Raw genomic sequence first — 25689 nt, forward strand, 5'->3', positions numbered from 1 at the left:
GCAGCATGCGTTCGAAATGCGTTGCTTGTGACAATCGAGAGAATGTGGACAACCCCTTTATTGAAAAAGGAAATATGTAACACATTTAGTTAGAGACAAAGGCCTGTTAATAAATGTTGTGCATCTTTGCTTGCTTGTGCATTTGTGCACCACTAAAAGGTGGTATTAGCAGTGGGTTATAATTTTTGGCAGTTTTTGGTGTAAATTAGAGTAAATATATTAAGCAATGATACAACATGTCTTCTCCTGCTAATCTCTGCCCACTTTCCTAGAGTGTATAAACCAAAGGATAGCACATTTTTCCAGAATTCTAGTCCAAATCTAATAATAAATTCCTGCTCAGGCTAAGATCTCATGATGAGTTATGATTCTTATGAATAATAATAATAATGAGTTTTTAGTGAGTTTTGATGTTGCATATTTTCGGCACCTACGAAGTAAATTGCATTGCCTTTTTGTGTGCTCTTTTTTTACCCTCATTTTTATTGCATTTTTGATGCTGCAGTTTGTCTCTTTTTGGTGTATTACAAATCATATAAAGCTGTTTTTGATACTTCCTGGCATCTGGCTTTTTTTTTTTACAAACTTTCATATATGGATTAAATGTGTTCTTAATGTGTTTCCGCAGTGGAAATGTAGTAAAGACGCATGTGGGTTTTTTACCTGTAGATTTTCCGAATCTAAAACACCTTTATCTGGAAAGCCCGCACATAAAACTCAGCGTGACAGAAATTAACGTTGCAGATTTCAAACATGCAACGCAGGTCATTCTACACAGTGTTAAAAAAAATACATACAAAAAAAACACAGGGAACTTGAGATTTCTATAAATCTTATCCACTTTGCTGGAACTGTAAGGCCACGTTCACACGTTCAGTATTTGGTAAGTATTTTACGTCAGGATATATAAGCCAAAACCAGGAGTGGTTGAGAAATGCAGAAGTGGTGGTGACGTGTTTCTATTATACTTTTTCACCAATTTAGCTTACAAATACTGATGTAAAATACTGACCAAATACTGAACATGTGAACAAGGCCTCAGATGCTGCATTTTTGACGCAGCGTAAAAAGTCACCAAAAACTCATGCAGATGTCAGTACATATCAGTCCAATCTCGGACCCCAATGTACGGACTGGCCACTGCTTTCCCGACCCCAGTGTTAAAGCTTCATATGTTTCTCTGAGGCAGTTACTCTCACATCGGGACACCAGAGGTGTAGCTACGGTTTTGGTTCAGGGGGGGGCGAAGCTTCTGAGTGGGCCCCTAACCAGGTAACCTTCATTACAACTCGGTGACGCACCCTAGTAGTGGAGGAGAACCTCAGCAGATGACCTCGCTGTTGCTGAAAATAATCTCTATACAAAGACCAACATGGATATTACCGCCATATGGTCAGTGGTAAATACCAGACCTTCAGAACATATAAGAGATCACTGCACAGTTACAGATAATGACTTACTGCTCACGTGCTTTCTCATGGAATCATTCAGTTTTCCCATCTTTTCCAACTGGCCCAGACCGACATTACAACTTCCTCCAGCCACGACTTGGCTGCAGAGAATATAACAAAGACACATTTCACTTCTCATATTCCAGCCCCATCACCATCTATTCCCAACCTGCACAAACTCCTCATCCTGCTGATATCCCAATACTGAGCCGCTGCTGCCATATGTGTCCCTATTACTGCACCTGCTGTGTGGTTCTCTGTGCCTTCTAAATTCTAAAGCAACCCTCTATAATATAGTAATGCCGGGTGCAAGTGCCTTAGAAAACAGTGCCAAATTTTGACCCTAGAAAGTAATATTGCCCTCTGTGTGCCCCTTTGATAGTCACAGTAACCTGAGTTCCTGTATAACAATAAGTGCCCACTTTACATTTAATAATGTCCTGAGTCTCCCCCTGTACAGCTCCCCTATACACAGTATGATGCTCTCTTATACACAGCATAATGCCCCCTCACTGTACAGTACCACCCACACAGTATACTGACCCCTTAGTACTTACCAAACTGTTTGATGGCTCCAGCACTATAAGATGGCCCCCTCATTGTAATCTTCACACTGTATGATGGCCCCCTAGATAGCCACCATATAGTATAATGCACCAAATAGTCCTCAATATAGTATAATGCCCTCCCCATAGGCCTCCATATAGTATAATGCACTCCCCATAGGCCTACTCTATATTATATAATGCACCCCCATAGGCAGACTCTATTGCACAAGGCAGTCCCCATAGGCATATTCTGTAATAAGGCAGCCCCCCATAGGCAGACTCTGTAGTATAAGGCAGACCCTCCATAGGCAGACTCTGTAGTATAAGCCAGACCCCCCATAGGCAGACTCTGTAGTATAAGGCAGACCCCCATAGGCAGACTCTGTAGTATAAGGCAGACACCCCTTATGCAGACTCAGTAGTATAAGGCAGACCCCCATAGGCAGACTCTGTAGTCTAAGGCAGACTCCCCATTGGCAGACTGTAGTATAAGGCAGACCCCTCATAAGCAGACTCTGTAGTATAAGGCAGACCCCCCAATAGGCAGACTCTGTAGTATAAGGAAGCCCCCATCAAAATAAATAAATACTCACCTCTCTTCTTCCTGACTTATCCGGAGTGCAGGCACCAGTTAGTGACATCATCGCACCCGCTGTCAGTGTCTCAGTCAGACGCTGACAGGGCGATGATGGGAGAGGGAGCATAATGCTTCTTCTCTCATCAATGCGGTCAGCTGTTTCGGCATCCAGCCGATACAGCTGAACCTGCGATGACAGGCAGGGGGCCTACTGCTGACACAGGCCCCCATCTGCTCAGGGGCTCCATAGCGGCAGAGCAGGGAGATAGATTCTTCCTGCTCTGCCGCAGAATGTAACTGTATCGGCGTGCTGTGCACACGCCAATACAGTTAGAGTAGCGTAGCTCCGGGTGGGCCCTCTCAGAGTGCAGGGCCCAGGGTGATGGCCCCCTCTGCCTCCCCGGTAGCTGTGCTACTGCCTCCAGCCATTAGTGGCTATGCATTAGTGGTCTGTTCTTGGACAAATTTGCATGGACACCTACATGAACCCTTAGAGATAACTTTTTCTGCAGCTCCACAACTAAGGAAATGAAGGAAATTGGACAAGGTTATTAAGGTGAAGTTATTCTGTTGGCATTATCCATCTTTTGGCCATAAACGTTGTCCTGCTTTGACTGTTTTTGGAAGTACATCATTATAAAGCAATCAAACCTGTAGCTCTTGCATGCTTATTTTTATCAAGTGACTCATGACTTCTGCTGAGAAATATGCAATAAAAAGCACAAATGCACAACGCGTAAATGTTTTGTTACATAGTTCATGTCACTGAATTCAAGACTGAATTTAAATGATTTATTTATTTATTTTTCCAGCTTGCAGAAAATTACAATTAGAGTGTGCCCAACCTATAGCAAAAGAAAAGCGACCATGTGTTTTTTTAGACTTGCAAATATTTTGGTCATCGTAATTTTTTACGTTGGAAAAAAAAAGTTAATTCGTCATTTGATCCTTATTGTAAAAAAGTATGCATTTTACTACATGCCTTTGTAAAGGAAAGCGCAGCAGACTATGCTTTAATGCACAGTTAAAAAAACTCATGACCGATACATAATTCTAACTCGGTATCTGCCAAATGTTTGGAGGTTGAGGATAATTTCAGCTTATGCTTTACGAGCAGAGATGAGTGAACCCCAACTTTAATGTTCGGGGTTCGTACTGGACACTTAGTGCAGCAGACTATACTTTAATGTATAGTTAAAAAAAAGGCATGACTTATGCTGAAGTGTTCACCCGGAAGTCGGTTTAAATGGTCGGAGCCGAGGAAGTTCAAGAGAGAGAGAATATTTTCTGGCTGAAAATTCAGGTCCCCAATCTTTTCAATGGGTTTTGGGTTCAAGTTTCGGTCAGTTCTGTTACCCAAACTGAACTTTGGAATAAAGTTCTGGTCAGGCACCAGAACCCAAACTTTCTCTAATCCGCTCATCCCTACTCACGAGCTTATGTTTATCGAATCTACAAACTCTTATATCTCCATGAAATATAGATAAGTGTACCTGAGACCCACCTCAAATATACAACCAAAACCAACAAGATAAAGGATAGAGCGCTAGTAATCTCTACATACTCTTTACCAAAGACAACTAAGAATACAAGTAGGCAACAGCGTTATTCAATTCAAGGGACTTAAAACACGTCCTAGAGGACAACCCAAAATAAATCCACACAAAAAATTTGCATGAGACTGGGACTGACATTTTGGTAGAACTGAGCAGTTGTTTTACTGATCCGTGGGGGTGCTATCTCATATTGATGACCAATATTATAGACAACCTCTTTAACCTTCCATGATCCTCTTGAATCTCTGTTGACCATAGGTAAATGTAGAGCAAAAGTTGCAGTCACATGGGGCTCTAATACCTGAGGGGCCTCAAAGTCCCTCTTACCATAGGGACCCCTTTACAAATTTTACCCTGTTACCCCAGAGAGGTCAATTTCAGCCTCTCTTAAACAAATACTTAGTTTTTCATTACTGAAAGTAAAAATCTGCAAAAATTGCTGTAATAAGATTTACTGTGCAAATGATAGATATTTTACAAACTATGAATAAGTCAATAATGAGCAAATTAACAGCTATATTGTGGAAATCAAGCGGTAGCAATTCCTACACATATCACAGCACGCTGCATTCCAAACCTCCTTCCAAGTCTTTACCGTGCATGGACTTATTATCCAGCATTAAAAATTTCTGATATCATTACAACTCGTCAGAGTTTGTCTCGCTCTCTAAAGAGTCATATCAGACTAACAGATCGACAGAAATATGTTTTCCCACTATCTGTGTATAAACAAACAGAAGGAGAGATGCCTCCTGCTGCCTCCCCGCCATGTAAATGACATTACTCACGTATATTAAGCATTTTCAGCTCCAGCTTGCCATTTTCAATTTTGCATTAATTTGAAATTACATAAATAGAAAAAAAAATTAAAGAAAAAAAATGGATATATTAAAGGGAACCTGTCACCCCCAAAATCAAAGATGAGCTAGCCCACCAGCATCAGGGGCTTATCTACAGCATTCTGTAATGCTGTAGATAAACCCCGATGTATCCTGAAAGATGAGAAAAAGAGGTTAGAATATACTCAAGTTCTATCATCTCTACAAATGAGGCCGCTTCTGTGGACCCTTGGTGTAGCCATAGCATTGTTATATGCCCCATATCCAGCACTCTCTGATCCTGATTGATAGCGATTGCTTGTGAAGTGCCAACGCTGCCTAAACTCAAATTCGTAATGCGTTTTGGGAAATACTAAAAAATATATATATTTTATAACTTAATGTATCTCGCCGATGGGCGTCGCAGTCCGGTCCGGGGCCTCCCATCTTCTTACGATGACGTCCTCTTCTTGTATTCACACTGCGGCTCCGGCACAGGCGTACTTTGTCTGCCCTGTTGAGGGCTGTAGTACTGTAGTGCACAGGCGCCTGGAAAGGTCAGAGAGTGCCTGCGCACTGCAGTTCTTTGCTCTGCCCTCAACAGGGCAGACAAAGTACGCCAGAGCCGGAGACGCAGCATGAAGGAGGCCCCGGACCGGACCGCAACGCCCATCGGACCAGGACCACCCCTGGGTGAGTATAATCTAAAGGTACCTTCACACGAAACGACTTTGTAATGATATCGCTAGCGATCCGTGACGTTGCAGCGTCCTCGCTAGCGATATCGTTTAGTTTGACACGCAGCAGCGATCAGGATCCTGCTGTGATGTCGCTGGTCGCTGAATAAAGTCCAGAACTTTATTTGGTCGTCCGATCGCCATGTATCGTTGTGTTTGAAAGCAAAAGCAACGATACCAGCGATGTTTTACACTGGTAACCAGGGTAAACATCGGGTTACCAAGCGCAGGGCCGCGCTTAGTAACCCGATGTTTACCCTGGTTACCAGCGTAAAAGTAAAAAAAACAAACAGTACATACTCACCTGCGCGTCCCCCAGCGTCTGCTTCCTGACGTCACCGCTGTGCTGTTAGGGCCGGAGCTCAGTCAGTGTCAGGAAGCAGACGCTGGGGGACGCGCAGGTGAGTATGTACTGTTTGTTTTTTTTACTTTTACGCTGGTAACCAGGGTAAACATCGGGTTACTAAGCGCGGCCCTGCGCTTAGCAACCCGATGTTTACCCTGGTTACCCGGGGACCTCGGCATCGTTGGTCGCTGGAGAGCGGTCTGTGTGACAGCTCTCCAGCGATCAAACAGCGACGCTGCAGCGATCGGCATCGTTGTCGCTATCGCTGCAGCGTCGCTTCGTGTGAAGGTACCTTAACCTCGTTTTCTCATCTTTCAGTATACATCGGGGGCTTATCTACAGCATTCCATAATGCTGTAGATAAGCCCCTGATGCTGGTGGGCTTAGCTCATCTTCGATTTTGGGGGTGACAGGTTCCCTTTAAATAGATAAAATATGATTTATTACATTGTTTACAGTTAGAGACAAATGTAGTGGAGATGGCGAGATAGGAGAGGATAGAGACTCGAGTAGTGGGTCATGGCTAAATGTGAGTGGCCTTACAAAGGGCATGGTTTTCAATAAGGGCATGGATAACCTCAAGTAATTTTAAACGGGGGCACCACGAATCGTGGGATCACAACAAGACCTGTAATAAACCAATATAACAAGAAAAAGAGAAACAGACCAGGTCTATAGTATGAAGGATCACCACACAAAATTTATAATAATAATAATTAAACACAATTTTATTCAGACAACAGTATATATACAGCAAACCACATACAGTTTTTTAAAAACAATTAAAAAGGCAATACTTTGCCATATGACAAAACCAACAATATGGTTAGTAGCCCACACTTAGTTCAATACATATAGTGATACTCTCAATACATCCAATACTGCATAGACAACATACCCTACTACCAAAGGAGGCAAAATATAATGCAAATCAACTGCCAACTTTAAAGGTAAGTGTCCAAGGCTTGAGGCTGGTCATGGGGGGTAAAAAATGGTTAATATATATATCCCACCATATACAACAATGTGTCCTAGCCACCAATAGAGGGCAAGTATATGCTAACCCGGCTCAAAAACAAAGTAACAATATATACATAAAAGGCCACAAAGGGCTACTCAGAGCCCAATAGTAAATAATGAGCATATCCACACTATGGTGAATCGATGTATAGTTACCAAACGGACCAGCAACCCCTAGTACGTAAATAATCCTGCAGCTGGACTAACTAAGAGTGTGGGCTACACAGCTACCCAACGCGTGTCGCCACCTGCTGGTGGCTTCGTCAGGGGTAATGTGTATGCATGAGATCTGCTGTTTAAATATACACAGTAACGACGTTTTTACCTGGAACAGCTGTGTCGCCGCATGGAGCTACAAGCGGTAGCCATTACCCAAGCGCACAAGTTCCGGCGTGCGATGGGCGTCAGCATGGTCAGGCAGAGTTGCCAAGGATACAAGACGCTGCCCCTCAGAGCGCATACTCCAGCGTCTCTGTGGGCGTGAATGCAATCAGGCAGAGTTGCCACGGATACCTAACACTACACACAGCTTAGTCGCCGCATGGAGTTACAAGCGGCAGCTATTTACCCAAAGGCACATGTTCCGGCGTGTAGTGGGCGTCCACCAGATACAGCAGAGTTACCAAGGATACAGGACGCTACCCCTCTGAGCGCATGCTCCAGTGTCCCCGTAGGCATAAATGCAATAAGGCAGAGTTGCCACAATTGCCTAGCACTACGAACAAGAGCGCAACTCCAGCATGTTATAGGCATCGATATACTAAAGATTGCCAAGATGCTACCTATCAGAGCGCCTACTCTGGCGTATTTTGAAGGCGTAAACAGGGTTATCTAGGATGCATAGCACTACAAACAGGAGCATATGCTCCGACCTAAGAAGGGCGTTGGTATTCTTGGGCTGAGTTGCCAAGAGTACATGACGCTGTTTATCCGGCGTTTATATACAAACAAGGCATAAAATGATATATACAACACTGCCAAACAAGGTGCCGGTACATTTTTGAAAGCATAGATTTAGGTAGCTTAAGAATATATGGCATTACAAAAAGGAGCATATGCTCCAACATATTGTAGCAGACGGCTTACTTGGACTAGATTACCAAGGAAACAGGACGCTACTTTTTCGGCGCGTATGTACAAACAGGATAGACAATAGGAAACAGGACGCTAACCATATGGGCGCCTGTTTCAACGTGTATTACAGGCGTGGAGAAAGTTACAAAAAAGGCATGGTGCTATAGACAAGAACGCGTGCTATGGCATATATTGGACGTCAGCTTTCTTGGACTAAATTGCCAAGGATACAAGACGCTACTTATCCGGCACATATATGTAAAAAAGGTAGACCATCCTGTCTACCTTTGCTCTAATTAGAGGAAGTTTACCCCACAGCCCCGGATATACACACAAAAGAATACACAGTTGTCTTGGCCTCCCAAAGAGCATGTATAATGAACAGATATAATAAGTCCCACTGTATCATCAGCAGTAGAGCCTGATTGTATAAATTGATTGCCCCTCATTGTAGGGAGGCATCCAGAACAGCCTCACTGGGCAAAAAAGCCCAAATGGTAATAATTATAAGCGATACGGTGACCCTTTATGCCCACCTTGCCTAGAACATCACTTCCATTTAGGTAAAAGAATAGATATTAATTAAAAGACCCAACAGCATACTAAAGTAGCCAATTGGCACTCTACGGCTAGATGGAAGGGTGATAAACCCGTTAGTATAAGATCCCTTCAATAGGACAATAATTAGATTTCATATCCACGATACCGTTAGAAGGCTATATTGTCTATGCAGGAAAAATTATTTTATTATATTTTATACACCCGGAGATGGAATATTAAAGAGAGTAATCACCATATGCTGAACAAGTATAACCCAAAATTCAGAAGACATGACAAAATGGGCAACTGTAGTTACCCAGCGAGTAGACGCTGCCGAACAATGAAAAAATCAGGAAACAGAATTCAAAACAACACCCCAGCAAAGGCTTGAAGGTAGCACAGTCTATTTATAAAAGCCAGTGAATAGAAGATCCTCGTTAAGGCCAAAAGGGGTAAGACAGTTCAAATTATAAATCCATCTGGACTCTCTTCTCAGGAGCTCCGAGGACATATCCCCGCCTCTAATACTCGACCGTACTTCCTCCAGTCCCAGAATCTTGGTGCCTTTCCATCTGGAGTTATGTTCGGCCAGGTAATGTGAGGCCACCGAAGAGATACTCTTTCCCTTCATCTTGTCTTTACTGGCAGTTGTAATATTTGAAAAATGTTGCTGGATGCGTTTTCTCAATTCCTGAGTTGTTTGACCCACGTAGATTTTTAAACAGGGGCAAATTAAAGCATATATCAAATTGCGTGATTTGCAATTAAAATAAGACCTGGTAGAAATCTGTAAGGAAAGAGAGGACAAAATAGAAATGTCACCAAGAACAAACGGACAAATATTGCAGGTCCCACAAGGGAATGTACCATTAAGCCTAATACCCCTATTGAGCTTTCTAGTAGGGCGCTGGAAATGACTATGACTCAAACGGTCTCTGAGATTCCTAGCCCTTCTCGCTATCAAACTCGGCTGCGTGGCAATATGGGGATTAAGTCTAGATTCACTCAATAGAATGCCCCAATATTTAGACAAAATCTGTCTCACATCTTGCCACTGGTTGTTGTACGCTGTGATAATGCCGAGTGGCTTTTCAGTGGTTTTAATCCTGGGCTGTAAGAGACCCATCCTGCTACTGTCTCTGGCTGCCCCAAAGGCCCGTGATATTACCTTATGCGGATAACCTCTCTCACGAAATCGAGAGGTGAGATCCCGGGAATGCTCCAAAAAATCCCCCTGCCGAGTACAGTTCCTCTTCACTCTAAAGAATTGGCCTTTGGGGATCCCTCTCTTAAGGTGGTGGGGATGGAAACTGTTGAAATGTAGCAGACTATTGGACGCCGTGGGTTTCCTGTAGAGCGTAGTCACAATTCGGTTATCACTTATGCAAAGTTCCAGGTCCAAGAATTCAATCTTTGTTTGTGAATATTGCGAGGTCAGTCTGATGTTCCAAGGATTGTCGTTAAGTACCTCGACAAACCTTTGACATTCCTCCAGGGTGCCTGTCCAGAGAAATACAACATCATCAATGTAACGTTGCCATTTGATAACATGTTTAAGATAACCCTCTAGACAGTACACCCTGGTGACCTCCCACCACCCTAAGAACAAGTTGGCATAAGCAGGGGCACACCTAGCCCCCATAGCCGTGCCCCTCACCTGCCTATAGAAAACACGGTCAAAGATGAAAAAGTTTTTGTCCAAAATGAACAGCAATAGATCCAACAAGAAAGAATCGTGTCCTCTGTCTCCGGTGGTGTTTTGGTCCAAAAAATAGGCTACAGCCTGAGTGCCCAATTCGTGACTTATGCACGTGTAGAGTGACTCTACATCCAGAGTCACAAGCCAAGTGTCCGGGGGAACTTCAAAATCTTGAAGCTGTGAAATAAGAAAAGTAGAATCTCTCACATAAGACTTAAGGGTTAGCACGAGCGGCTGAAGAAAAAAATCCACATATATACACGGCCGCTCCAATAGCCCCCCTATCCCCGACACAATTGGCCTACCTGGGGGGACATCCAGTGACTTGTGCACTTTTGGGAGCATGTAGAAAGTGGGGGTCTTAGGATGGAGATTAAACAAAAATTCCCTCTCACGTTTGGTGATGATATTGTGTGCAAATGCAGTGTCTAACAAATGGTACAATTTTCTTTGGAACACACCTGTGGGGTCGGAAGGGAGAACCTGATAACATTCCGTATTATGTAGTTGACGGATGGCCTCTTGGGTATAGAGGTGCACTGGCCAAATAACTAGGTTACCCCCTTTATCCGCCTCACGAATTACAAAGTCCCTATTGGACCCAAGTCTGGTTATAATGAGCTGTTCTTCCTTACCCAGATTTCTACCTCTGTTGGGGTCTAATTTAAGCAGATGCACCTCCCTGCAGACAGCATCAAAAAAGCTTTGTACTGCAGGGCAAAGCGAGAAAGGAGGAGTGGCCTGTGAGGGAAGTCTCCCAGTAAATTTACGTCTTGGACGATCATCCTCACCTTCGTCAAGCAGATCCAGCAGGTCCCTTAATATCGCTCTATCCGAAGGGGGGAGGTCGTCGATGGCGGAAGGTCGATGATATAGAATTTTGAACGTAAGTTGCCTACAAAATAAATAAACGTCTTTAATGAACGTAAACTTGTCCAGCCCACTAGTTGGGCAAAAGGATAGGCCTTTCTCCAACACCGAAACCTCACGATCAGAGAGAACATAATTAGACAGATTTATTATTTGCAACTTACCCCTAGATGGAACACAGGGCGGCACTGTCTCGGATATTACCGTCTCCTGTTCTGCCGGGTCTCCCGTTTGTAACGTGGAGACCATGCTTTGTAATTCCGCGTGCGCTTTTTTGGGATGTTGTCTACAGTTGCCCATTTTGTCATGTCTTCTGAATTTTGGGTTATACTTGTTCAGCATATGGTGATTACTCTCTTTAATATTCCATCTCCGGGTGTATAAAATATAATAAAATAATTTTTCCTGCATAGACAATATAGCCTTCTAACGGTATCGTGGATATGAAATCTAATTATTGTCCTATTGAAGGGATCTTATACTAACGGGTTTATCACCCTTCCATCTAGCCGTAGAGTGCCAATTGGCTACTTTAGTATGCTGTTGGGTCTTTTAATTAATATCTATTCTTTTACCTAAATGGAAGTGATGTTCTAGGCAAGGTGGGCATAAAGGGTCACCGTATCGCTTATAATTATTACCATTTGGGCTTTTTTGCCCAGTGAGGCTGTTCTGGATGCCTCCCTACAATGAGGGGCAATCAATTTATACAATCAGGCTCTACTGCTGATGATACAGTGGGACTTATTATATCTGTTCATTATACATGCTCTTTGGGAGGCCAAGACAACTGTGTATTCTTTTGTGTGTATATCCGGGGCTGTGGGGTAAACTTCCTCTAATTAGAGCAAAGGTAGACAGGATGGTCTACCTTTTTTACATATATGTGCCGGATAAGTAGCGTCTTGTATCCTTGGCAATTTAGTCCAAGAAAGCTGACGTCCAATATATGCCATAGCACGCGTTCTTGTCTATAGCACCATGCCTTTTTTGTAACTTTCTCCACGCCTGTAATACACGTTGAAACAGGCGCCCATATGGTTAGCGTCCTGTTTCCTATTGTCTATCCTGTTTGTACATACGCGCCGAAAAAGTAGCGTCCTGTTTCCTTGGTAATCTAGTCCAAGTAAGCCGTCTGCTACAATATGTTGGAGCATATGCTCCTTTTTGTAATGCCATATATTCTTAAGCTACCTAAATCTATGCTTTCAAAAATGTACCGGCACCTTGTTTGGCAGTGTTGTATATATCATTTTATGCCTTGTTTGTATATAAACGCCGGATAAACAGCGTCATGTACTCTTGGCAACTCAGCCCAAGAATACCAACGCCCTTCTTAGGTCGGAGCATATGCTCCTGTTTGTAGTGCTATGCATCCTAGATAACCCTGTTTACGCCTTCAAAATACGCCAGAGTAGGCGCTCTGATAGGTAGCATCTTGGCAATCTTTAGTATATCGATGCCTATAACATGCTGGAGTTGCGCTCTTGTTCGTAGTGCTAGGCAATTGTGGCAACTCTGCCTTATTGCATTTATGCCTACGGGGACACTGGAGCATGCGCTCAGAGGGGTAGCGTCCTGTATCCTTGGTAACTCTGCTGTATCTGGTGGACGCCCACTACACGCCGGAACATGTGCCTTTGGGTAAATAGCTGCCGCTTGTAACTCCATGCGGCGACTAAGCTGTGTGTAGTGTTAGGTATCCGTGGCAACTCTGCCTGATTGCATTCACGCCCACAGAGACGCTGGAGTATGCGCTCTGAGGGGCAGCGTCTTGTATCCTTGGCAACTCTGCCTGACCATGCTGACGCCCATCGCACGCCGGAACTTGTGCGCTTGGGTAATGGCTACCGCTTGTAGCTCCATGCGGCGACACAGCTGTTCCAGGTAAAAACGTCGTTACTGTGTATATTTAAACAGCAGATCTCATGCATACACATTACCCCTGACGAAGCCACCAGCAGGTGGCGACACGCGTTGGGTAGCTGTGTAGCCCACACTCTTAGTTAGTCCAGCTGCAGGATTATTTACGTACTAGGGGTTGCTGGTCCGTTTGGTAACTATACATCGATTCACCATAGTGTGGCTATGCTCATTATTTACTATTGGGCTCTGAGTAGCCCTTTGTGGCCTTTTATGTATATATTGTTACTTTGTTTTTGAGCCGGGTTAGCATATACTTGCCCTCTATTGGTGGCTAGGACACATTGTTGTATATGGTGGGATATATATATTAACCATTTTTTACCCCCCATGACCAGCCTCAAGCCTTGGACACTTACCTTTAAAGTTGGCAGTTGATTTGCATTATATTTTGCCTCCTTTGGTAGTAGGGTATGTTGTCTATGCAGTATTGGATGTATTGAGAGTATCACTATATGTATTGAACTAAGTGTGGGCTACTAACCATATTGTTGGTTTTGTCATATGGCAAAGTATTGCCTTTTTAATTGTTTTTAAAAAACTGTATGTGGTTTGCTGTATATATACTGTTGTCTGAATAAAATTGTGTTTAATTATTATTATTATAAATTTTGTGTGGTGATCCTTCATACTATAGACCTGGTCTGTTTCTCTTTTTCTTGTTATTTTGGCATGGATAACCTAGTAAAGGTTCAGAATGCTCCTGTATATCAACATTCTTGCACCACACATACAGTACATGTTCTCCAAATTGAGCTGACATATTTTATAGGAATGGAAAAAAAGATAGTCAGCTCAGCTTCCAGGAAGGACAATTCAGTTCACTTGTATTCACATAGGAACCCTGGTAGACCTTGTTTGCTATGAACAAGGGTTGCTAAACCGAAATACATAAGCTTATGGATCCTTAATCTTCTTTATCTTTTTGCTTTTTCTCACCATGTTTTTAATTGCGCAGTAAAAGCTATGGTACAACATTTTAGTTTTGGTGCTGGAGCCCAGTCCTCATGGACCCTTCTTCCATTTCTGACATATTTTGTGGTTTTTAGAAGGGATGTTGGTAGTCTCTTCTATTGTATGGCACTGATCAATCATCATAGTAGATGTTACCATATACAGTATACAGCTCTGTCATACAGATATTTTACCCACTATTCTCATTATTGAGAGACACAACACAGACTACTACCCTCATGATGCCTTGTGTGGATACCTCTGCTCTGAGGATTTAAAGATACTTTATTTCACTGTGATTAATAATATATACCCGCCTAAATTGAAATATCCAAAAGTTAGTGTGATGGGGTGTACGGCAGAGCAGGAAGGGACAACAGGCCAAGGGATGATTCCACAGATTTATTATCAAGAACGCTGGAAAAACACATGCAGGTAGATCTACAGAGTCCACAATTAGTCCAACGGAACAGGTTCAGGGGGCACCTCCTGATAATCCTTGTGCCAGCTAACAAAACAATAGTCCACACGAGTCCAAGGGATCTCAAAACAATCCCACGAATGACGAGATATGTCCTCAGCTCAAGTCTCGCCCCGTTCGCTTCCGCAGTCACAGATGGACATGGGGTCTTGCCTCAGCTAAAGGCCCCGTCTCACATAGCGAGATCGCTAGCGAGATCGCTGCTGAGTCACTAGTTTTGTGACGCAACAGCGACCTCAGTAGCGATCTCGCTATGTGTGACACGTACCAGCGATCAGGCCCCTGCTGTGAGATCGCTGGTCGTGTCGGAATGGCCTGGACCTTTTTTTGGTCGTTGAGGTCCCGCTGACATCGCTGAATCGGTGTGTGTGACACCGATCCAGCGATGTCTTCACTGGTAACCAGGGTAAACATCGGGTTACTAAGCGCAGGGCCGCGCTTAGTAACCCGATGTTTACACCCTGGTTACCAGCGTAAATGTAAAAAAAAACAAACAGTACATACTCACCATCTGATGTCCGTCAGGTCCCTTGCCGTCTGCTTCCTGCTCTGACTGACTGCCGGCCGGAAAGTGAGAGCAGATCACAGCAGTGACGTCACCGCTGCGCTCTGTTCTCACTGTACGGCGGCTCAGTCAGAGCAGGAAGCAGACGGCAAGGGACACCGAAAGGCGAGTATGTACTGTTTGTTTTTTTTGGTAACCAGGGTAAACATCGGGTTACTAAGCGCGGCCCTGCGCTTAGTAACCCGATGTTTACCCTGGTTACCCGGGTGCTGCAGGGGGACTTCGGCATCGTTGAAGACAGTTTCAACGATGCCGAAGTCGTTCCCCTGATCGTTGGTCGCTGGAGAGAGCTGTCTGTGTGACAGCTCCCCAGCGACCACACAACGACTTACCAACGATCACGGCCAGGTCGTATCGCTGGTCGTGATCGTTGGTAAATCGCTATGTGAGACGGGGCCTTAAGAATCCCCACTCCTTCTCCTTTCAGCATCAACTCACATCTGATCTCAAAATAAGAATGGATTGTCTGAGCTCCTGGGATCCGCCCATAAAGGGGGGTAGGGGTCCTTCTATTCAATGGTTTGGTCCATCAGAAGATTCTAGACTAGTGGGCTCCACTTAGTCTAGCTAGTATGTACATTTGAGTAGCCACCTGCTGTGAGGAACAATGGCTATTCCTTCACTAGTTGACAAAGCTTAATTACATTATAGCTTAGGGCTGCAAGTATTGGGGGAAGGAGAGATTTTGTTACAGGTGAACTCCCAAGAAAATACATAAATTACAGCCAACAGAAACCAGAGAACAGTTACATACATCAAATGGCACATTATTTGAATACAGGACAGGGCAAAAGTACATAGCATGACAGTTAGTGCTACACAATTGTAGGGTGTTAACAGCCTGCACAGCCCATGCTATGATCATTACCACTCACTGCCTCCCCCTCCATGGATGCCTGCTCTCACCGGACTGACCTCAGGGACTCACTTCTATGTTCCCTGCTCTGGACAGAGCTCACAAGCCTATATGACCCCTCTGCCATAGCCCTCACAGCCTTTCAACTTCGAATCCCTGCTCTTCTAAGAAAAGACAGCTGAGATCAGCAGGTGGCTGCATTCGACATTACATAGTACTGACAGTCGCTCTCTCACAATCTGAAGATGTATTGGTGCTCGTTGTACTACTGAAGTGCTGACTGACTTTCTGCTCTGTGCGTGGCACTCACGAGGGAGAGAAAAACATTCTTAGACAATGCCTCCCACTCTCTCCCCAAGGTGCCACAGTCACATTGTAGTGACCAAGTGAGGGGAATAAAAAACTCTTCCCTGCACACTGTGCACTGTGCACATGTGCACAATCACAGCATGCCCTCTGTTGTCGGCTCAGATCAGCAGTAACAAACCGGCAACAGAGCGCGTTGTCACAAATACCGGGCGTGCAGAGACCAGCATGTCCCCCATATGTGACCTCACTGGTGTATTGTGACAACGCTCTTTCTGCTGATCTGATGAGCCAACAACAGAGCGCACACTGTCTTTGTGCACATCGCACTGAGCACAGCGTCCATGGACTTTCCAAGCCTATGAAATAAGCGTCACTAATAATGCTTTGTTTCAGAGAGGGGGCAGAGGCTGCCGTAGTGACCTCTGAGGGCCCACTGACGCTTCGTTTCAGTATCCCACCATGTACTAGAATTTTCCATGAAGCGTCATCAGAAGGGAAGAAGGAAAAAAAATAGAAAAGCAATTAGAGAGTGTAGTTAGGGAAGGACGGGGAATTTTAATTCAAGTACGTTATATTGGAAAATAGTTTAGATTGAAAACCATGAGCTGATGAATGTGGACACCGAGCCACGTGCCGTCATTATGAACAATCACTTGATATGATTTCTGTGGTTTGTGGATTTCTTACTACTTCCATATGGGAAAGTAGATATTGGCCATTAATGACAATTTTGTCCTTATTTTCCAAGAAAGAAAACACTAATTACTCTGTTTGAATTTCATGAAGTGTTGAATACTAGCAGTTAAATATGCTTTTATTTCCGAGTTTTTATTTTTAACCGTGGCTCTATAACAGCTGTGTGTTTGCGTAGCTTAGAGTGCAGGGCTCGACTAAACATACCAGAATTAATCTCTCTCCATCCACATGGGGGTCATTAAAAGGGGATTACACAGTATAAACATTTGATCTCCAATCAGCAGATATGGCAGGCCACTATTGTAATTAGGATGCACTGATGCTTGCTGTATGTCTAGACATAGCTTTGTTTCTGTGCTGACGGAATAATATATTTGCAATGCTGAATGAATAAATCTGAATAGCATGTTACCATTCACTTACAGTATAGATAGAGGGTTTGTTCACTACAGGACAATCCCAGCGTAATCAATTCAGGCAATACTCACCTTCCGCAGTGGCACAGCTCCAGCAATGTTGGCGCCACTGTTTCTTGTTGGTGATGTTTCACATGCACGCTGCAGCCAATGAGCGGTACTCATCATCTGCAACTTATACAATAGTATATCAGTACATCTCCTCTGATGAAATTATATAGGCTGCAGCTAACAAGCAACCACTCATTGGCTATAGCAACAATGTCATGTCTCCCGCCAGGAACAACATCTCATTGACTACAGCAACAATGTCATGTCTCCCACCACGAACAAACGCTCATTGGCTACAGCAAAAATGTCATGTCACCTCCCAGGAACAACCGCTCATTGGATACAGCAACAATGTCATGTCACCCGCCAGGAACAACATCTCATTGACTATAGCAACAATGTCATGTTGTCATGTCAGACGCTGTTCGGACCAGGTCGTCCGACAGACAGCGGTAATTCCCCTTTTGACCACTATTTGCTCATTGATGTCGGCTAGATTTTGTCTAGCTGTTCCGGGGTTAATTTACCTGATCCTCGGATTGGAAGCTGGGCCATGCCCATTGCCTTTAAATAGTTCTCCTGATCATTGGGCGTCGCTGATTATAGCTTCTGTCTTGTGCGTTGTTATCTCGGTCTGGAGTGGAGAGCTGGTGGTTGGAGAATCGTTGCTGGTGGTATATTTTCCTTTGTCTTATTTACTCCTTCCTATATTTGTATTTATTTTGCCCTGCACATTTATATTGTATTCCTGAGTGACTGCGGCGTGGTGTATATTTTCCTTTTTCCTTGTCTGTGCTAACTGTGGGTATTGGTGTATTGCATTCACTGGGTGGAGGGCGGAGGTTTTCAGCTTAGGGTTGAAACAGGAGGCAGGGTGAGGTTCGAGGCCTGGACATGCACACCATCAGTGTAAACTTCAGGTAGAAGGTCAGTCAGTATTTCCCTAGTCTGAGGGAAATTGCAGGGGCCCGGGTTATTAGCTCTCGCCCACCTAGTCTCCCCGTGACATTATAATCGGCCCAACAACAAAAAAAAAAGGGTTTTTTTTTTGTGTCTTGTCATGGATCCTATGACTTCCATAACCCGCCAGTTGGAGGCGCTGTCCTTACAGGTCACTGAGTTGAGGGGGGCAGTACAGCAACAGGGACTAGCAGTATCTAATGTGAAAGCTGGAGCGACAGGAAGAGTTGCTGAGCCTAAATTTCCTTTGCCTGAAAAATTTGCTGGGGAACGCAGTAAATTTGTTTCTTTTCATGAAGCTTGCAAACTATATTTCCGTATGCACCCGATCTCCTCGGGTAATGAGGCTCAGCGTGTGGGCCTGGTGTTGTCATTCTTTGCCATCTGATTATACTGCATTTGACTCTGTGGAGAGTTTTTTTTCTTCTCTTGGGAAAATCTACGATGAACCTGACAGAATGGCTCTGGCAGAATCTAAGATACGCTCTATTCGCCAGGGGGAGCGAGTTGCAGAGGATTACTGTTCTGAATTTCGCCGCTGGGCGATCGATACACAATGGAATGATCCAGCATTGCGGAGTCAGTTTATTCATGGGGTTTCTGGAAGGGGTAAAAAAGCCCTTCTGATGTACGAGACTCCTGCTTCTCTAGATTCCGCTATGAGTCTGGTTGTCCGCATTGATCGCCGTTTGCGTCAGGGGGAGCATGAGACACCGCCTATGGGAGAAGGTTTAGGTTCACGTGAGGTTGCTGCAGGTGAGCCCACGGAGCCTATGCATATCGCAGGGGTGTCACATGTAAAGCGTCGAGCCCCTGAGCTCAGGAAGCAGGGAGCCTGTTTTTACTGTGGTAAAACTGGTCATTTTATTAACATCTGTCCTCTGCTGACTAAGAAAAACGCAATGGCGGAAAACTTCTAAGCTCAGAGGGTGTGGGGGAGACCAATCTGAGCTTATGTATATCCTCCATGGTGGTTTCTCAATGCATGCTCCCTGCTAAGGTTTTTATCGCTGGCAGTGAGCTGCCAATTACTGTTTTTCTGGATAGTGGTTCAGCCACAAATCTCATTGATGAGGAGTTTGCGTGCACAGCAGGTTTTAGGATTGAAAAACTGTCTCATCCTATCCACGTGGTCACCATCAATGCAGCTCCTCTCTCTCAGGGGGAGATTACTGAATTTGTGGCTGAGGTGGAACTCCACATTGGGGTTCTACATTCCGAGCGGGTTACATGTAAGGTGCTCAGGAATCTTCCTGCTCAGGTGGTTTTGGGTTTTCCTTGGTTGTCTATGCACAACCCAGTAATTGACTGGAAAACTCAGGACATAATTCAGTGGAGCGAGTTCTGCCAGGAGAATTGCCTGGCCACATGTGTGGCTGCGGTGATTTCAAGCATTCCGGAGTCACTTCTAGATTTTGTGGATGTGTTCTCTGAGAAGGGTTGTTTAGAGTTGCCGCCACATTGTCCCTAGGACTGTTCTATCAGGTTTAAACCAGGGGCCAAATTGCCTAAAGCAAGGATGTTTAACATCTCCGGTCTGGAGAGACAAGCATTAAAAGATTATATTGCTGAAAGCTTGAGCAAAGAGCACATCAGGCCGTCATCCTCGCCGGTGGCAGCAGGGTTCTTATTCGTGAAGAAGAAAGATGGCGGATTACGCCCGTGTTTGGATTTCAGGGAGTTGAACCAGATTACGGTTCATGATCCATACCCTATGCCACTGATACCAGATTTGTTCAACCAGGTGGCAGGTGCTAAGTGGTTTACCAAGCTTGACCTCAGGGGGGCGTACAACCTCATAAGAGTCTGTCAAGGTGATGAGTGGAAGACGGCTTTTAATACCCCTGAGGGTCATTTTGAAAATTTGGTGATGCCATTTGGGTTGACTAACGCACCTGCAGTGTTCCAACATTTCATCAATGATGTGTTCTCGCATGTTTTGGGGAAATTCGTTATCGTGTACCTAGATGACATTCTCATATATTCTTGCGACCGTGATGCTCATTTAGATCATGTCAGGCAGGTGTTACAGCTTCTCAGAGAGAATAAGCTGTATGCTAAACTTGAGAAATGTGTATTTTTTGTTCAAGAGTTGCCGTTCTTGGGTTATATTGTGTCTGCTTCTGGTTTTAAAATGGACGCCGCTAAGGTGCAAGCGGTGCTGCATTGGGAACGTCCTGATAACCTGAAAGCACTTCAGCGGTTCCTTGGGTTTTCTAACTACTATAGGAAATTTATCAAGGATTTTTCCATCATTGCTAAACCGCTAACTGACATGACTAAAAAGGGTACCAATTTCTCCGTTTGGCCTGAGGCTGCTGTGCGCGCATTTGAATTTCTTAAGAACAGTTTTGTTTCAGCCCCCATTCTTGTGCAGCCAGACGTATCTAAACCCTTTGTTGTGGAAGTCGATGCGTCTGAGGTTGGTGTGGGGGCGGTACTATCTCAAGGCTCATCTTTGAGTGGTTTGCGTCCATACGCCTATTTCTCCAAGCAACTGTCGTCTGCCGAACGTAACTACGATATCGGCAACAGGGAGTTGTTGGCTATTAAGTTGGCCTTTGAGGAATGGCGACACTTCTTGGAGGGATCGGTACATCAGGTTACGGTTATTACCGATCATAAGAATCTGCTGTATTTGGAGTCAGCCAAGCGTCTGTCCCCCAGGCAGGCTCGCTGGGCATTGTTTTTCACGTAGTTCAATTTTGTTGTCACTTACAGACCGGGGTCTAAAAACACTAAGGCGGATGCTCCGTCCAGGTGTTTTCTGGGGAGTGAACCTCGGGAGGATCCAGTACCCATCCTCCAAAAGGATGTTGTGGTTTCAGCTCTCACTACCGAGGTTGAGGCTGAGATTGCCGAGGCTCAGGAGGAGGTATCATCTGAGCTTCCCTTCAACAAATCTTTTGTACTGCTTCATCTCCGCTTAAAGGTTTTGGCGGAGCATCATGATGCTGTCCTGGCTGGCCACCCAGGGGTTGGAGGTAACTTGGAGTTGGTGTCACGTCGGTTTTGGTGGCCCAAGATCTGACAGGACATGGCCTCATACGTGTCAGCTTGTACCACGTGCGCTAGGGCTAAGGCACCCCGCTCCCGTCCTGTTGGCACACTACTTCCTCTTGAGATACCTAGTAAGCCATGGACGGAAATCTCCATGGATTCCATCACTGATTTGCCCTCATCACAGCTGGGAACACGGTCATCTTGGTGATTGTTGATCGGTTTTCAAAAATGTCGCACTTTGTGTCTTTGCCTTCGTTGCCTAACGCTAAGACTCTGGCTCAGGTATTTGTGCAGGAGGTGGTCAGACTTCATGGGGTTCCGTCTGACATCGTGTCTGATAGGGGGTCTCAGTTTGTGGCAAAATTTTGGAAAGCATTTTGCTCACGGCTGGGGATCAAGTTGTCCCATTCTTCGGCGTTTCATCCTCAGTCAAATGTGTTGTGAATTCTGCTCTTGGGCTCCCTCCGGTGGTTACTAGTGGTAGTGCAGTGGTCTCTGGATTGTAAGCCAGGGCAGGTGTTTCTGCTTATTGCAGCTCTATTAGGTATTTAGGTGTGTAGGATCCTTCTATCCCTGCCAGTTGTCCTTTATATCTTGGAGGGATTGCATCTCTGTCTGGCTCCTCTTGCCCTGCTGTCATTTCAGCTAAGATAAGTGTCTGTTTTTTTGTTCTCTGTTGCATGCATGCAGTGTGCTTTTATGTGCAGTGCAATATATTGTGTTTTTGTCCAGCTTAGACTTCATTTGGATTTTTCTGTCTTGCTGGATTCTCTGGGGATGCAGATATACATTCTATGTCTTTAGTTAGATGTAGTATATAGTATACTCTGCTGTGGATTTTTCTAGAGTTTTATACTGACCGCTTAGAACTCTGTCCTATCCTTTTCTATCTAGCTAGAAGTGCCTCTTTTACTAAATTCTGTCTTTCTGCCTGTGTACGTATTCCCTCTTAAACTCACAGTCAATATTTGTGGGGGGCTGCCTATCCTTTGGGGATCTGCTCTGAGGCAAGATAGTATTTCCCATTTCCATCTTTAGGGGTATTTTGTCCTCCGGCTGTGTCGAGGTGTCTAGGCCATGTTAGGAACATCCCACGGCTACTTCTAGTTGCGGTGTTAGTATTAGGATTGCGGTCAGTACAGGTACCACCTACTCCAGAGATAGTCTCATGCGGCTCCAGGGTCACCGGATCATTACACAAATGGTCAGACTGAGCGTATGAACCAAAATTTGGAACAGTACCTACGCTGCTTTGTCTCTGATAACCAGGAGGAGTGGTCTACCTTTCTTCCTTTGGCTGAGTTTGCCATCAATAATCACCACCAGGAGTCATCTGGGGAGTCTCCTTTTTTTGTGTTTACGGGCTACATCCTCAATTTTGTACTTTGAGTCAGAGGGCTCTTCCGGCGTTCCGGAGGCGGACCAGTTAGGAGCACAATTGTCATCAGTCTTGAGGAGAGTTAAACAGCGCCTGTTGAGTGTGGGTGCTAGGTACAAACGTGTGGCTGACAGTAGGCGTGTGCCAGGTCCGGACCTGAGTGTGGATGACTGGGTGTGGTTATCCACAAAAAACATAAGACTCAAAATACCGTCCCTTAAATTGGATCCACGGTTTATTGGTCCATTTAGGGTCACCGCTGTCATTAACCCAGTAACGTACCGACTGGAGCTCCCTACGGTGTATAAGATACACAACGTGTTCCACAGGTCTCTTCTGAAGAAGGTGGTGGGTTCTGTGGATGCGGCACCTATGCCACCTCCAGTCTTGGTGGATGGTAACCTGGAATTTGAGGTCTCCAAGGTGGTTGACTCTCGTGTAGTGCGCCGCACTTTACATTACTTGGTACACTGGCGTGGTTATGGGCCTGAGGAGAGGTCCTGGGTACCAGCCTCGGACATTCATGCGGATCGGCTGGTCAGGTTTTTTTTATCGTCGCCATCCGGACAATCCGGGTCCTATAAGCCATGAGGGCCCTGGGGTCCCTCGTAGAAGGCGGGGTACTGTCATGTCGGACGCTGTTCGGACCAGGTCATCTGACAGACAGCGGTAATTCCGCTTTTGACCACTATTTGCTCATTGGCGTCGGCTAGATTTTGTCTAGCTGTTCCGGGGTTAATTTACCTGATCCTCGGATTGGAAGCTGGGCCATGCCCATTGCCTTTAAATAGTTCTCCTGATGATTGGGCGTCGCTGATTATAGCTTCTGTCTTGTGCGTTGTTATCTCGGTCTGGAGTGGAGAGCTGGTGGTTGGAGAATTGTTGCTGGTGGTGTATTTTCCTTTGTCTTATTTACTCCTTCCTATATTTGTATTTATTTTGCCCTGCACATTTATAGTGTATTCCTGAGTGACTGCGGCGTGGTGTATATTTTCCTTTATCCTTGTCTGTGCTAACTGTGGGTATTGGTGTATTGCATTCACTGGGTGGAGGGCGGAGGTTTTCAGCTTAGGGTTGAAACAGGAGGCAGGGTGAGGTTCGAGGCCTGGACATGCACACCATCAGTGTAAACTTCAGGTAGAGGGTCAGTCAGTATTTCCCTAGTCTGAGGGAAATTGCAGGGGCCCGGGTTATTAGCTCTCGCCCACCTAGTCTCCCCGTGACACAAGTCTCCCACCACGAACAACCGCTCATTGGCTACAGCAAAAATGTCATGTCACCTCCCAGGAACAACCACTCATTGGCTACAGCAACGATGTCATGTCTCCAGGCAGGAACAACCGATCATTGGCTACAGCAACAATGTCATGTCACCCACTAGGAACAACCACTCATTGGCTACAGCAACAATGTCATGTTTCCAGGCAGGAACAACCACTCATTGGCTACAGCAACAATGACATGTCGCCTCCCAGGAACAACCGCTCATTGGCTACAGCAACAATGACATCACCTCCCAGGAACAACCACTCATTGGCTACAGCAACAATGTCATGTCTCCAGGCAGGAACAACCATTGGCTACAGCAACAATGACATGTCGCCTCCCAGGAACAACCGTTCATTGGCTACAGCAACAATGTCATGTCACCTCCCAGGAACAACCGCTCATTGGCTACAGCAACAATGTCATGTCACCTGCCAGGAACAGTGGCACTGACATTGCTGCACAGTTTTTATTTCAACTATTGTCCTGAATTTATGAGGCTGGGGTTCTCCAGTAATGGAAACCCAATTAAATGTAAGAAGTTGAATGGGTAATGGGGACTTTTTTGTCAGGGGAGCAGCAAAAGGAAAGTAGAGGCAAAAACTGGCCACTTTTTAACTGCTAACAGCTCCTTCTTAGTAGTTCTTCACTCATGCCTATTTAGCTTCTTGTCATCATCTTTGTTGTCGTATACATGTATTCTCATGAGATCACTTTTATAAACTGTGTAGCCAACTGTTTTGAAAGTCCACCAAAAACAGATGGTCGAAATATAGGGTTGATGTTCCACTTACAGAAGTAGCAAAGGTTGCCATCTTGATAACTTGTCTTAAAAGTTTATCTCACTTAAGAGAATGGAGATAACATAGCATTTCACAAGCCACTGGTCAATGTCAAATTACACTTTTTTGATATTCCAGTGCTGTTTTATTTGAGTCAAGCTAAACCTTTGCTAGATCTGTATTCCATCTACCTGATGATGTGGTGCCTTATCCCTGATGCTCAGTGGTGTAATATTCTGGTTTCATTAACTTGCTTTTCCTACATGTTTTCCATCCTCTGATAACTCTTCATGTGATTATGAAGCAAAATAGATCAGCGTAAAGAAAACCCGGTGCCTGTTCGCTGTCACCTGTCATCACATCTGAATATCTGTCATCACACACAGGGAAATCAAAATGAATATCGAGACAAGTATAGAATTTGCTGCTGTCATCCTTCAGGCTTGATTCTTATCTTGACCGATCTGAAAACAACTCACAATAAATGACAGATTTTCAAGTTATCAATAAGTAATAATGACAGTATGGTTTCCTTTGCAAAATGGATACCTGAAATTGTTTCCATAATGATGGACCTGCACAACTTTGTGTCCCTAAACCCCAAAGCATATCTGAAATTCCATTATTTTGTGTCAAGAGATTGTATTGTTCGCAATGTAATAAAAAAATAGCATTAACCTCTGTGCAAACCTTCCTATGCTGGAGTCAAAGGGGAACAGCCGATACAAGAGACACAAATCAGAAAAAGTCATAAACTGTGCAGAAACCTCACTCCTAGAAATGCAGGATATTGGAGGCCATCGGCTTGTGCCT

The 25689-nt window shown here is 44.7% G+C and overlaps 1 protein-coding gene across 1 annotated transcript in view; it reads left to right on the forward strand.

Moving 5' to 3' along the window:
• The window catches only part of PITPNM3 (PITPNM family member 3), a 791724-nt gene that overhangs the window by 260854 nt on the left and 505181 nt on the right, over positions 1 to 25689 (forward strand). The gene's annotated exons all lie outside the window — the stretch shown is intronic.

The sequence above is a fragment of the Ranitomeya variabilis genome, chromosome 3, assembly GCF_051348905.1.
Source record: "Ranitomeya variabilis isolate aRanVar5 chromosome 3, aRanVar5.hap1, whole genome shotgun sequence".
NCBI lineage: Eukaryota > Metazoa > Chordata > Amphibia > Anura > Dendrobatidae > Ranitomeya > Ranitomeya variabilis.